This window comes from Scyliorhinus torazame, unplaced genomic scaffold (genome assembly GCF_047496885.1).
Source record: "Scyliorhinus torazame isolate Kashiwa2021f unplaced genomic scaffold, sScyTor2.1 scaffold_572, whole genome shotgun sequence".
Classification (NCBI taxonomy): Eukaryota; Metazoa; Chordata; class Chondrichthyes; order Carcharhiniformes; family Scyliorhinidae; genus Scyliorhinus; species Scyliorhinus torazame.
Window position 1 is genome coordinate 89,226 of NW_027308299.1, and position 13,744 is coordinate 102,969.

Here is a 13,744-nt window from a genome sequence, read left to right on the forward strand (position 1 = left end):
AGGTTAGGGACTTTGCACAAAACGTCTGGAAGGGGTTCCCTAGATTGCCGGGATATACTCTGCTGGAGCGACTGCTGTTTCCGGATGTGGAAGGGGAGGGAAGAATTAGGGATATATATAAGTATCTGGGGGAGCAGGGAAGCGAGCGGGTGGTGAAGATCAAGGAGAAATGGGAAGCGGGTTGGGAATGGAGATCAATTGGGGAGTATGGAGTGAGGCACTGCGAAGGGTAAACGGGACCTCCTCTTGTGCAAGGATGAGCCTGATACAGTTTAAGGTGGTGCACACGGTGCATATGACTCGGGCGTGAATGAGTGGGTTCTTTCAGGGTATGACTTCCTGCGGTTAGAGAAGATAAAGTATGAGTTAAGGGCTCAGCAGGGGAGTTTGAGAAAAGGTGGGGGATGTTTGTGACCGTGTTTGAGGAGCTGTTCGTCGCAGGCGGGTGGGGGAGTGGGTGATGTGGAGAGGGAGGGGTGAAAAAGGAGAAAAATCTGTACAAACTGTATCGCTGATTGTTGGGTTTCCCGGGGTGTTTATTTGCTGTAACCTGCTTTGATACAAGTTTGTAATAAAATGCGTTTTTAAAAAAAGGTAAGGAAATTGAAATGTTATTAAGCTATATTATTCTGTAATGTGTGATTCTAACCAGCTTGTTTTAAGAAGTGCAATTTTAGACAATGAGAAGTCTGATTTCAGTTGAACGGAAAGGTAAAGTCGCCATAGTCCCAGATGACAATAGGCTGCTTTCCCCTTTGAGGGGGAGAGCTGACTGGTGGTCATTTAACCTGAGGATCACCATACCTCAGGCGAGGTGCAAAGTTGAGAAGGCAGGGCCTCCATGAATAACCTCAGCCGTTATAAGAATTGAACCCGTGCTGTTGGCCTTGCTCTGCATCGCAAACCAGCTGTACAGCTAACTGAGCTAAGCCTGCTAACTGAACGATAGCTATGCTGTTGTCAACCTATTCATTTTCCAGACAATAGTAATTTGGGTTTAATGATGGATAGAGTTCCATCTTTGCTACTCCAGCAATAATGACATGATAGGTCTTAATCTCGTGGTGTTGGCAATAATTAATATTGAGTATAATGCCATTAATTGAAGTTTTATATATTAAATGCAAAGGGATGCTGCAGCATGAATGCCATTTATAAACCGGTTCAGTTTCTTAGTCAACATACATGCTTGTCAAAACTCAATTTTAGATAATTCATTCTCCCTGGTATAGATACAGGGATATATGGGCACTCTGGCTGAGTTGAGAATATATTCAACATAGTCTTTCTCCGCATTATTTTAAAGTTCTTTTAATATGCCACCTTTAATTACCTTATTTCAAACCCACTCGTTAGTTGCCCTGCAGCATGAATTAAATACTCCTATTTGTCTATACAGGCTGCTATTTGTAACTTCTGCATCAGAACAGTACATTAATATTAATGTAATGGTGACTGTGTACAACTTTGTTTTGGCTTGCACTTTTGAGGACCTAATCTGCATTCTCAACTTGGATCTCTTGGAACATCTAATAAAAATGAGAGGGTTTATCATGTCACTCAGCTGAAGTCACCAAAGGAAACTAGGAAATGCAAAATTGAAGGACGTTTTGCAATTTTTCCTTCAATGTTTGAAGGACTATTTACTTTCTCCTCTTCCTCCTTTTCCACTTTACTTTCTGGTATATATCTATGCCAATTGGCTACCTTGGGCAAGAAGATTAGTTGGAGATTGCTGTTACATAACTAGTCATTGAGAAATGTGTAACAATGACAGTGTTACTATACTTTCAATTTTACTTACTTTGGGAGAGGTTAATGGCCGATGCTCTATACCTCGCTATGTCAAAGTTACAGATTAATAACCATAATGATGAATCATAGTTCCATATCTGTGTCTTGGCACTCAGTTACATTCCTCAACTTTTTTTTTATATAAATGTTTTATTAAAGTTTTCCAATGAATGTTTTTACATAACAAAAATAGAAATACAGATAGTAATAAACAATAACAATAAACATATCCCAAAGCCTACAATGAAACTACTTACACAACAGAATTTTTTAAAAAAACAGAACAAGGTGAGTTTTGTCTCCATGCCCAACTCACATTGTATCAACAGTACCCCCACCTGGATGCTGCTGCTGCTGACACTTACTGCTCCCCTAGAAAGTCAAGGAAAGGTTGCCACTGCCGGGAGAACCCCATCAAGGACCCTCTCAAGGTGAATTTTATTCGCTCCAGGCTGAGGAACCCCGCCATATTGCTAACCCAGGTCTCCACCCCTGGGGGTTTCGAGTCCCTCAACATTAGCAAGATCCGTCTCCGGGCTACCAGGGAGGCAAAGGCCAGTACCTCGGCCTCTTTCGCTTCCTGCACTTCCGGATCCTCTGACACCCCAAATATCGCTACTGTTGGACTCGCCTTCACCCGAGTGTCCAGAATCATAGACATCACCCTTGAAAACCCCTGCCAGAATTCTTTAAGCGCCGGGCAACATTCCTCAACTATTTCAGTTTTGTTGAACTTATTCATTCCCAGCACATATATCTCAATGACTAATAAGAAATATTCATAATCAGAAATTGTACTGTAAGCTTTTAATATTCTTTGTTCCTCGGGATGTGTATTCAGAAGTATTTTTAATTTTTGTGTAAAGTGACTTTCAAAAGTATTTCTCAGAATTTAGTTTGACCACACTTCCAGGGTAGTAATTGTTTTTTTTAAGTAGATATAGAATAAGTGGGTTAAACCCTCAACTACATTAAATATAACCTGTAGTTAATATGATTAACTTTACGTTAGTGTTTGATATCTCTTACACCCCTGTGAGTTGTTGCAATTGAGAAAGGGACTCACTTGTGGCTTGACCCTAAATCAGGTGGCCCAATTTAACATTTCCACTGTAGTACAGTATTTTAATCCACAAGGTAACATTGAGATAGACATTTTTATAACAAAAATTCAATTACATATTACTGTGAAGAGATTGCTTGTGATCTTCTATTGTTGCCTCCACTAAAACCTTCCATTAGTGGCGTACCAATAAATCAGGACAATTAATTGGCAATTATTGAACGATCTCTAGGCAATTGAACTTAGAATTTCGAAATTGAATAGGTTATATTTAGAATAACCAATTGAGTTTTTGTTGCTGAAACCTTTTTGGATTTTCCAAGTGTCCCAGAAAACTCAGGAAATGCATCCAAGTGTGAAGTATTCTTTTTAAGCAAATTGCCGTTTATTATGCTGATGAATTTAGCCATTGGGATTCTAACCAGTCAAAATGTGATCTGGCTAAGTCATTTCTGATTTGTTATAACATTAATTTATGGTTAACTGGAAATTTTCCCTGTGCAAATAATAGAATTGATTCATGAGGAAGGTAAATATTATTCATTGTATTTTTGCATGACAGCCTCACTGCCATTTCAAGTTCACTCTGGTACAGGAGTTTGGAACTTAGAAATTTTGATTTATTTTTGTGAGTTTGTAAAAACTTGCCAAAGTCTGCACCCACTATTATCTTCCTCATGATGAAATCAATAACCAAGGGGAAAGGGAATAGGGAATGTATGCAGCCTTGCCATATTCCTGCGATGATGGCGAAGTAGTCCATGGTGGCTCTGCTGGTCTTGATGCAGCGGTTTGAGTCACAGTTTAAGGCTATGAAGGTGTTAATATACTGCTCTGGCATGCCATATTGTCTTGTGATGTACCAGAGTGACTGCCAATGAATGCTTCAAAAGTCTTCTTGAAATAAATGAAGTTGATAACAAGTGGCCTCAGATACTCTAGGTGCAGACACAATGGGCCGAAGGGCCTTTTCTGTGCTGAAAAACTCTATGACTTTCATCTAAGATGATCCTGATTGTAAAGATCTGTTTGCTGCAGGATCTGCCATTGCGGAATCCTGCCTGCTCATGAAGGGAGGTTAGTTAGCTCAGTGGTTCATGATACAGAGCAACGGCAACAGCTCGGGTTCAATTCCCGGCTGAGGTTACCGTGAAGGCCCGCCTTCTTAATCTTGTCCCACGCCTGAGGTGTGGTGACTCTCAGGTTAAATCACCAACAGTCAGCTCTCTCTCTCTCAAAGCGGAGAGCAGTCTATGGTCCTCTGGGACTATGGCGACTTTCACCGTCTACTTCTGCTTTCAATCTATTGAGCACCATGATGAAAATCTTGCCAGGTATTGACAGCAGTGTTATGCCTCTCCAGTTTTTGGAGTTACTGAAGTGTTCGCATTGTTTGGACGTTTGATGATTACTCCTCGATTCCAGTCACCCAGGATATTCTACGCAGTCCAGAAATTGTTGAACAGGTCCATGAGCTCTGTTGTGACATTTGTTCTTACCATCTTTCAATAGCTTTGCTGGTATTTTGTTGATCCAAGATGTCTGATTCTTCAGGTTCTTGGTGGCTCATTGAACCTCTGTGATAATTTCTCCCAGGTTGACATTCAGTTGCTGAGGTGCGGGCAGTCATTGAGAAATGTGGATCAGTGGTTTGGCTGATTGAAGATCTTTTTTAAAGTATTCCACTCGTTTCACCTCTTGCTCCTTGTTTGTCAATAGTCTCCGACCGCCATTGCCCTTGATTGGTACAATGGTGTTGCTTCTTGCACCAGTCAGTTCTCGTGAAATCCTGTACAGGATCTGGGAGTCATTCTGATTTGCTGCTTCTTATGCTTCCTGCCTTTTAATTCTATCCATCCTTGTTTGTCTTTTCCTGCAGCTCTTCTTCACGGTTTTATCTAATAATCTTCTGTGCTTCTTATGGTCTTCACTCAATGTTCTTTTCCTGGTCCCTCTTGATGTTTGCCAGGTTTCTTTCATTAATTAACTTACATTTTGGGTCCTCTCCTCCGCCCAACTTCTGCATCCTGCTTAATGCCTTTTTTGTTGATTTCCCACTATTCCTCGATGTTGCCTTACTTTAGTAGTACCTCAGATATGTTCAAAAGGACCAGCTAGAAATGGTCTGATGTGCCCTTGTCTTTGATAGACCTGGATTCCACAGACAGCATCATCTTGTCTGCCAAAGAATCTTGCGTGCTCCAAGACATCATCACCAGAATTGAGAGTTACGGCATCAAGGTTGGTCTACATTCAGCTGTGAGTAAACCAGGACAATCATGACTGACCAGCAACAAGGCCCTCATCACCATCGGAAAACAGAACACCAAGGACGTCGACCACACCTCCTACTGCGGAAGCAAAATCTCTCGTGAGGATGATGTTGAGATCCAACATCCACACAAGAATCGGTAAAGCAGTGGCTCCACATGGTCTGGGCATTCAAACTATCAACTTGACCATTAAACTGCGACTCTACATGTCTATAATAGTACCAACCACATTCTATGTCAGTGAGACATGAAAGAGAATAGAAAAGTGGAAGTCGTTCACCAGTACTGCCTACATATGGTCCTGGGCATCACATGGATAGATGGCATCATAAGCAAAGAATGATGATACAGTGAACTGGTTAGAGGCACCTGTGGGGCATTGTGACAGAGAGACAGCTGAGATTGGCAAGATACAAATTCAGCTTCCTGGATGTATAGTCATGGTGGCAATAGAATGGTCACCATCAGACGGAAAAAGACGGAGCCAACCACAGAAGACCTGGTGAAGTACATTTAAGGAAGACCTCCAGGAACAGGACGCCATCTGGGCTGAAAAAAAAGAATTGCGATGGACCGGGGCTGATGGCAGAATCTTGCCCATTGTCCTACATGGGACAGGAAGTAAGAATAAATTTGCTGTATAAGACTACAAAGATTGACTTAGTGATATGTGCAAAATAAATATGAAACATCTCTTTTTTAAAATTAATTTATGGGATGTGGGCATCACTGGTTTTATTGGTTTTACAGATTTATTGCCCATCTGTAGGCACCCTTCAGAAGGTGGTGGTGAGTTGCTTTCTTGAACCGTTGCAGTCCCCGAGGTGTAGAGGGTGGTGGAGGGTTTGAATGTTTGTGTAAGGGGCAGCAATCTAGCGGGCTGCTTTGTCCTGGATGGTGTTGAGCTTCTTGAGTGTTGTTGGAGCTGCACTCATCAAGGCAAGTAGAGAGTATTCCATTACACTCCTGACTTGTGCCTTGTCGATGGTAGACAGGCTTTGGGTTGAGAGGAGGTGAGTTACTCACCATAAGATTCCTAGCCTTTGATCTGCCCTGGTAGTCATAGTATTAATATGGCTAGTCCAGTTCAGTTTCTGATCTATGGTAAGCCCCGGTATGTTGCTTGTGGGAGATTCAGCGATGGTAATGCCATTGAATGTCAAGGGGTGGTGCTTATGTCCTCTCTTGTAGGAGATGGTCATTGCCTGGCACTTGTGTGGCGTGAATGTAACCTGCAACTTGTCAGCCCAAGCCTGGATATTGTCCAGGTCTTGCTGCATTCGGACATGGGCTGCTTCATTATCTGAGGAGTCGCAAATGGTGCTGAACATTGTGCAGTCATCCGCAAACCTCCCCACTTCTGACCTTATGATGGAAAGGAAATCATTGATGAAGCAGCTGAAGATGCTTGGACCTCGGACACTACCTTGAGGAACTCCTGCAGTGATGTCCTGGAGCTGAGGTGATTGACCTCCAGCCACCACAACCATCTTCCTTTGTGCCAGGTATAACTCCAACCAGTCTTCCCCCTGATTCCCATTGACTCCAGTTTTGTTAGGACTCCTTGACGCAATACTCGGTCAAATACTGCCTTGATGTCAAGGGCAGTCACTCTCCCCTCCCCTCTGGTATTCAGCTCTTTTATCCATGTTTGAACCAAGGTTGTAATGAGGTCAGGAGCTGAGTGACCCAGGCGGAACCCAAACTGAGTGTCTGTGAGCAGGTTATTGCTGAGTAATTACCGCTTGATAGCACTTAATTTGTCATATTCTAAATGCACTGTGAAACTAGTGTTGTTTGAAAATGTTGGTTTAAGATTTTGCTGACTATGTTAGGTGTGCAGTTTTGTAAATATAAAATCTTTAAAATGATCACAAATAATGGTTAAGTTTATACAATTTGTAGTTTTATTCTTGATATGATCGCAGATGATTGGGAAAGGGGAAGGGGTATTATGGCTTGGCACTCATTAGTATCAACATGGGAATTAGGAGCAATAGAATTGGGTACAGGAGTAGGCCACCCAGTCCCTCAAGCCTGCTGCATCATTCATGATCTGATTGTAGTCTCCCACCTACCCCCAATAATCTTTCACCCCCTTATTTATCAGGAATCTATCTACCTCTGTCTTCAAATTATTCAAGGGCGATTAGGAGTAGGCAATATATTGGTCTCGTCAGCAACGCCCACATCCCATAACTCCTCTTCCACTGTCTTTTGAGGATGGGAGTTCCAAAGAGTCACTACCATTTGAGAGAATTTTTTTTTTTTTTTCATTTCTGTCATTAGTGTGCGACCCCTTTTTTTTAAACATTAACTCCTTGTTTTAGATTCTCCGACAAGAGGAAACATCCTCTCCACATCCACCCTGTCAAGACCCTTCAGGATCTTAAAGGTGTCAACCGAAGTCACCTCTTACTTTTCGTTAACCCAATGGATATGAGCCTAACATGTCTAACCTTTAAACCTTCTCTGAACTTCATCTAACGCACTAATATCTTTCCTTAAATCAGGAGGCCAATACTGTACACAAGAATCCAGATGTGGTCGCACTGTGTCCTATACAACTGAGGTATAACATCCCTACTTTTGCATTCAATTCACCTCACAAACTATAACATTCTATTAGTTTTCCTAATTACTTGCTGTATCTGGATACTAGCCTTTTTTGTGATTCATGCACTAGGATCCCTCTGCATCTCAGAGCTCTGCAATCTCTCACCATTTAAATAATATGGTTATTTTTTATTCTTACTGCCAAAATGGACAATTTCACATTTGCCCACATTATATTCCATTCGTCAGATGTTTGCCCATTCACTTAACTATCTGTGTCCCTTCGTAGCCTCCTGTGTCCTCTTCACAACTTACTTTCCTGCCTATCTTTGTGTCATCAGTAAATTTAGCAACCATACCTTTGGTCCCTTCATCCAAGTTATTTATATAAATTGGAAAATGTTGCGTGCCAGCACTGATCCCTGTGGCACACCACTCATTACATCCTGCTAACCAGAAGACCCATTTATGCCAATTTTTTTCCCCTGTTAGCTGGCCAATCTAAGAAACTACAGAGAGTCGTGAACACAGCCTAGTCCATCATGCCTCCCATCCATTGACTATGCCTACACCTCCCGTTGCCTTGAGAAAGTGGGCAGCGCACTCAAAGACCCCTCCCACCTCTCTCTTCGAACTTCTCCCATCAGGCAGGAGATATAAAAGTCTGAAAACATGCAGTGACAGATTCAAAAACAGCTTCTTCCCCGCTGTTACCAGACTCCTGAATGACCATCTTATGGACTGGATTGATCTCTCCACGCATCTTCCCTACTGAGTAATACTACACTCCATATGCTACACCCGATATCTGTGTATATTGTGTATCTGTCATATGTCCTATGTTTTTTCATGTATGGAATAATCTCTCTGGACCGTACGCAGAACAATACTTTTCACTGTACCTCGGTAAATGTGACAAATCCAAATCCAATCTTCTATCCACTATGTTACTCCTACACCATAAGCTTTTATTTTCCGCACTAAACTTTGATGTGGCAACTTATCAAATACATTGTGCAAATCTAAATACAGTACATCCACCGGTATCCACAGCACATAAGACTCATTCAAAGAACTCCAATACATTGGTTAAACATAATTGCCCTTTCACTAATCCCCCTCTCCCTACCCATCCATAAACCGAAGGGTGTTTTTTGATTCTTGATTTCCCCCTTTTTAGAAGTATATACTTTCCCCAATCTTTAAATACAGAGTGCTCCAATCCTCTATAAATAATTTCTACAGCAAGCAAGATAAAATACAGGGGTTGCTTTATTTCTACACATGCAACACCCACACGCACACATGGTTGCAGGAGAGGGTTTTGCACAGTTCATCCCTTTGCACTCATACAATGTAAAAAGGGATAAGGGCGAGGAGGTTCAGGGCTCGGCCACAATAAAATACAAGTTAGTGTTTTACCTGTGTCCAGAATCTTAACGTTTAATGAAATTTTCCTTCAGAGGGTAGGTTGATCCATTTTTCCAGAAAAGAGATTCCCACTGAGGTGTTGGGTGCTCTGAGGTACAGACGAACCAACACAGTTGCGATTGGTACAACGCAGTTTTATTCCATCTAACTATTTATACATCAGACTTGGTACTCAGCACGTTGTGACTGTGAGTGTCTTGCTATGAGGTCCTGGCCCTATGCTGTCTCCAGATGGACTGCCCAGGAAGTGTTGTGCTTCTTGTCTTATACTGTGTTTGCTCTTGTCTGTGATTGGCTGTCGTGTTGTGTGTGCTAATTGGTCCGTTGGTCTGTCTATCATTATGTATGTGTTATGATGTATGTTTGAATACCATGACATCCCCCCTTTTTTACAAGATTATGTGCCTACGTGGTTATAAATATAAATGTGTCCTGAGTGCAGCTAAAGGTGTGTGTGTGTGCGTAATATTTACATCATGTACATGGGGCTTAACTATATACAAGGTGCGATGTCAGGTGTGACATGCTAATGAGGTTGTACCATAACAAAAGAAGAACAACGTGGACATTTGGAACGATCAAACGAGGCCTGTAACGATAAAACAGTGACATGTTATAAAACAGTGGTTGCAAATGTTTGACCTGTGAACAGTCTCATAAGTCCAGTCTAGTAGGTGGGCGACGAATTCGGGTTGACCGCCTCAAGGGTGGGTCGAGAACCACCGGCTGAGGTGCGAGCCTGGCCACGGGCGGCGACAGAAGGGGCATGGTATATGGCAGCTCCACGAAGTCGCTATCAGGAACCAGTGGAGGACACGGCGTCTGTGTAGGGTCCCGTTGCGAGCGTGGAAGTAAGCGAAGGGCTCGGCGATTGCGCCTACGCATGGATCCATCCGGCATGCGTACCAGGAACGAGCAGGGAGCCACGCGTCGGAGAACTTCGGCAGGTGCTGACCAGCCACCGTCTGGTAGGTGGATGCGGACGTTGTCTCCAGGGGCCAGGGAGGGAAGATCAGTTGCCCGTATGTCGTACGATCTCTTCTGGTGATCGTGCTGCAGTTGCATCCTATGCAGTACCGGAGCATGGTCTATTGTTGGTGCCAGGATGGAAGGCACAGTGGTTGCGACCCATCAGCAGCTGTGCTGGTGAGAGACCAGTGGCTAGTGGGGCCGAGCGATAGGCCAGCAGGGCGAGGTAGAAGTCCGACCCGGCGGCAGCAGCCTTGCAGAGGAGCCGCTTGGCAATATGAACGGCCTTCTCCGCCTTTCCATTGAACTGGGGATGCAGAGGGCTGGACGTCACGTGTGTGAAGCCATACGAAGCAGCAAAGGACGACCATTCATGGCTGGCAAAACAGGGCCCATTGTCCGACATGACAGTCATCGGAATGCCGTGGCGAGCAAAGGTGTCTTTGCAGGCCCTGATGACAGCAGACGACGTCAAATTGTGCAGGCATATGACTTCTGGGTAGTTTGAGAAGTAGTCAGCTATGATGACATAGTCCATGCCGAGCGCGTGAAATAGGTCGACACCCACCTTCGCCCAGGGGGACGTCACCAGCTCATGGGGCAGAAGCGTCTCAGGAGGTTGCGCCGGCTGAAACCTTTGGCAGGTTGTACAGTTGAGCACCATGTTGGCAATATCGTCACTGATGCCCGGCCAGTATACCGCCCCTCGAGCCCTCCGTCTGCACTTCTCGACCCCCAAGTGGCCTTCATGTAGTTGGTCGTGAACCAGCTGGCGCATGCTGTGCGGAATCACAATCCGGTCCAGCTTCAGAAGGACACCATCAATGATGGCTAGGTCGTCTCGTACATTGTAGAATTGTGGGCACTGCCCCTTGAGCCACTCTTCCGTCATGTGGCGCATCACACGTTGTAGAAGGGGGTCAGCCGCAGTCTCACGGCGAATGTGGGCCAGGCGTGCATCAGTAGCTGGCAGATTGGCCAATGTGAAAGCCACCTGTGCCTCGACCTGACATACGAACCCCTCCGCATCTGGCGGCGTGCTCACTGCTCTGGATAGGGCATCTGCCACGATGAGGTCCTTCCCTGGAGTGTCGACCAGTTGGAAGTCGTACCTCCTGAGTTTAAGTAGATGCGCTGGAGGCGAGGGGTCATCTCGTTCAGGTCCTTGTTTATTGTGCTGACCAGGGGGCGGTGGTCAGTTTCGACCGTGAACCGTGGAAGACCATAGACTTGTCTAAACCGATTAGCAAGCCCAGGCATTGTTTTTCGATTTGCGCGTAGCGCTGCTCTGTGGGGGTCATGGCCCGCGATGCATAGGCCACTGGGGCCCATGATGCCGTGTCATCCCTCTGCAGGAGCACTGCTCCAATGCCGGATTGGCTGGCATCAGTTGAGATTTTGGTGGCACGAGACGTGTCAAAAAACACCAACACTGGTGCCGTAGTGAGTTTGCGTTTGAGCTCCTCCCATTCCAGCTGGTGCGTGTGTTGCCACTGGAACTCTGTGGATTTTCTGACGAGGTGGTGCAGAATCGTCTTGTGGGAGGCAAGGTTGGGAATGAACTTCCCCAGGAAGTTGACTATGCCAAGGAAGCGTAGGACAGCCTTCTTGTCGGCCGGCTGCGGCATGGCTGTGATGGCGCTCACCTTGTCTGCATCCGGACGGACCCCTGACCGGGAGATATGGTCCCCACAGGAACTTCAACTCGGTCTGGCCAAAGGAGCACTTGGCTCAGTTGAGGCGCAGGCCGTTTTCCTGTATGCGGGCAAAAACGTGTTGGAGACGATATATGTGCTCCTGCGGTGTGGTGGACCAGATGATGACATCGTCCACATATACGCGCACCCCTTCGATGCCTTCCATCATCTGCTCCATGATTCTATGGAAGATCTCGGATGCCGAGATGATGCTAAATGGCATCCGGTTGTAGCAGAACCTGCCGAAAGGGGTGTTGAAGGTACATAGCTTTCGGCTGGACGGGTCCAGTTGGATCTGCCAAAATCCTTTAGAAGCATCCAGTTTCGTGAATATCTTCGCCTGGCCCATTTCACTGGTGATCTCCTCCCGTTTGGGCACGGGATAATGTTCCCTCATAATATTATTATTGAGGTCTTTGGGGTCAATACAGATGCAGAGCTCGCCAGAGGGCTTCTTGACACACACCATGGAGCTGACCCATGGCGTGGGCTCCGTGACCCTGGATAGGACCCCTTGGTCCTGGAGATCCTGCAGCTGCTGCTTGAGGTGGTCTTTAAGTGGCGCAGGAACCCTGCGAGGTGCGTGAACGACCGGGATGGCGTCCGGTTTGAGGCAAATTCAGTAGGTTTATGGCAGTGTTCCCATGCCTTCGAATGCCTCCTGGTTGTGGGCGAGGAGCGATTGGAGCTGTGCGTAGAACTCTGCATCCGGGAAGTCAGACGTGCCGTCTGGAGAGAGAGAGAGGATTTGTTGCACAAGGTGGAGAGCCTTGCTTGCCTGTGCGCCCAGCAGGGAGTCCTTCGATGAGCCAACTATCTCGAACGAGAGTGTGGCCGTGTGTGTGTTGTGTGTCACCTGGAGCTGGCAGGATCCCATGGCCGGGATAACGTTCCCGTTGTAGTCGAGCATCTTGCACCGGGATGGCTGGATTGGTGGTCTGACCTTTATGGCGTAGAAGGCTGACCATGCTATGAGGTTGGCGGAGGCGCCAGTGTCCAGGCGGAAAGTGATCGGCGATCGGTTGACCGTTAGGGTAACACTCCATTCATCGCCCGGATTGATGGTGTTGACCCGGTTCGCATCAATGACCGCAACCCGGAAGGCGTCTTGGTCATCTGTGTCGTCGGTTTGGATGTCGTGATGTGGAGTCTGAATGGTCCGCATGTTCCTGCGAGGTTGTCGGAGATGTGGAAGATCAACAGGTTGAGCCGCTCGACAGTAGGCAGTGTAGTGGCCCATCTTGCCACAGCGTAGGCATTGTCGGGTTTTTGCAGGACATTGCCCTTTTAAATGTGCAACTCCACAGTTGCCGCACGTCATGACGTCATGGCGTTCGTTACGCCACTGCGCATGCGTAGTTTGGTCTTGCGTCGGGCGCTCCTGCGCAGCACGTCCCTCAGTGTTGCCGTAGGTTTTGGCGCGCACAAACGCGGGAGGCCTTAAAAAGCGCGCGAAACGGCCGCCCTCGTCCGGGCCGCGGGCCGGGAGAAACTCGATTGCCTGGACGCGTTCGGCCTCGTGGGCGGCCTGGCTTGCCGATTCGATCGCGTGGGACCCCCTCCGTGCTGATTCGGTCGCCTGAAATTGGGCATATCGGCTAGTCGCATTCTCATGCAGGACACAGGCTTCAACTGCAGATGCTAAGGTCAGGCCTTTAATTTTTAGAAGCTGCTGGTGTAGGCCACTGGAGGCAACGCCAAAAATGATCTGGTCCCAGATCATGGACTCTGAGGTGGTGTCGTAACCGCAGGACTGCGCGATTATGCGGAGGTGCGTCAGGAAGGACTGAAAGAGCTTATCCTTACCTTGCAGGCGCTGCTGAAAGACATACCTCTCAAAGCTTTCGTTGACCTCAACGTTGAAGTGCTTGTCGAGCTTGAGGAGGACCGTGTCATACTTAGCTTTGTTCTCGCCTTCCGCAAACACCAAGGAGTTGTATACATCAATGGCGTGCTGACCT

At 46.1% G+C, this 13,744-nt stretch overlaps 1 protein-coding gene across 1 annotated transcript in view; it reads left to right on the forward strand.

Annotated features, from left to right (window-relative positions):
• Positions 1-13,744, forward strand: part of LOC140406495 (bridge-like lipid transfer protein family member 1) — a gene marked incomplete at both ends in the record, with an annotated part of 125,024 nt that overhangs the window by 88,174 nt on the left and 23,106 nt on the right. The gene's annotated exons all lie outside the window — the stretch shown is intronic.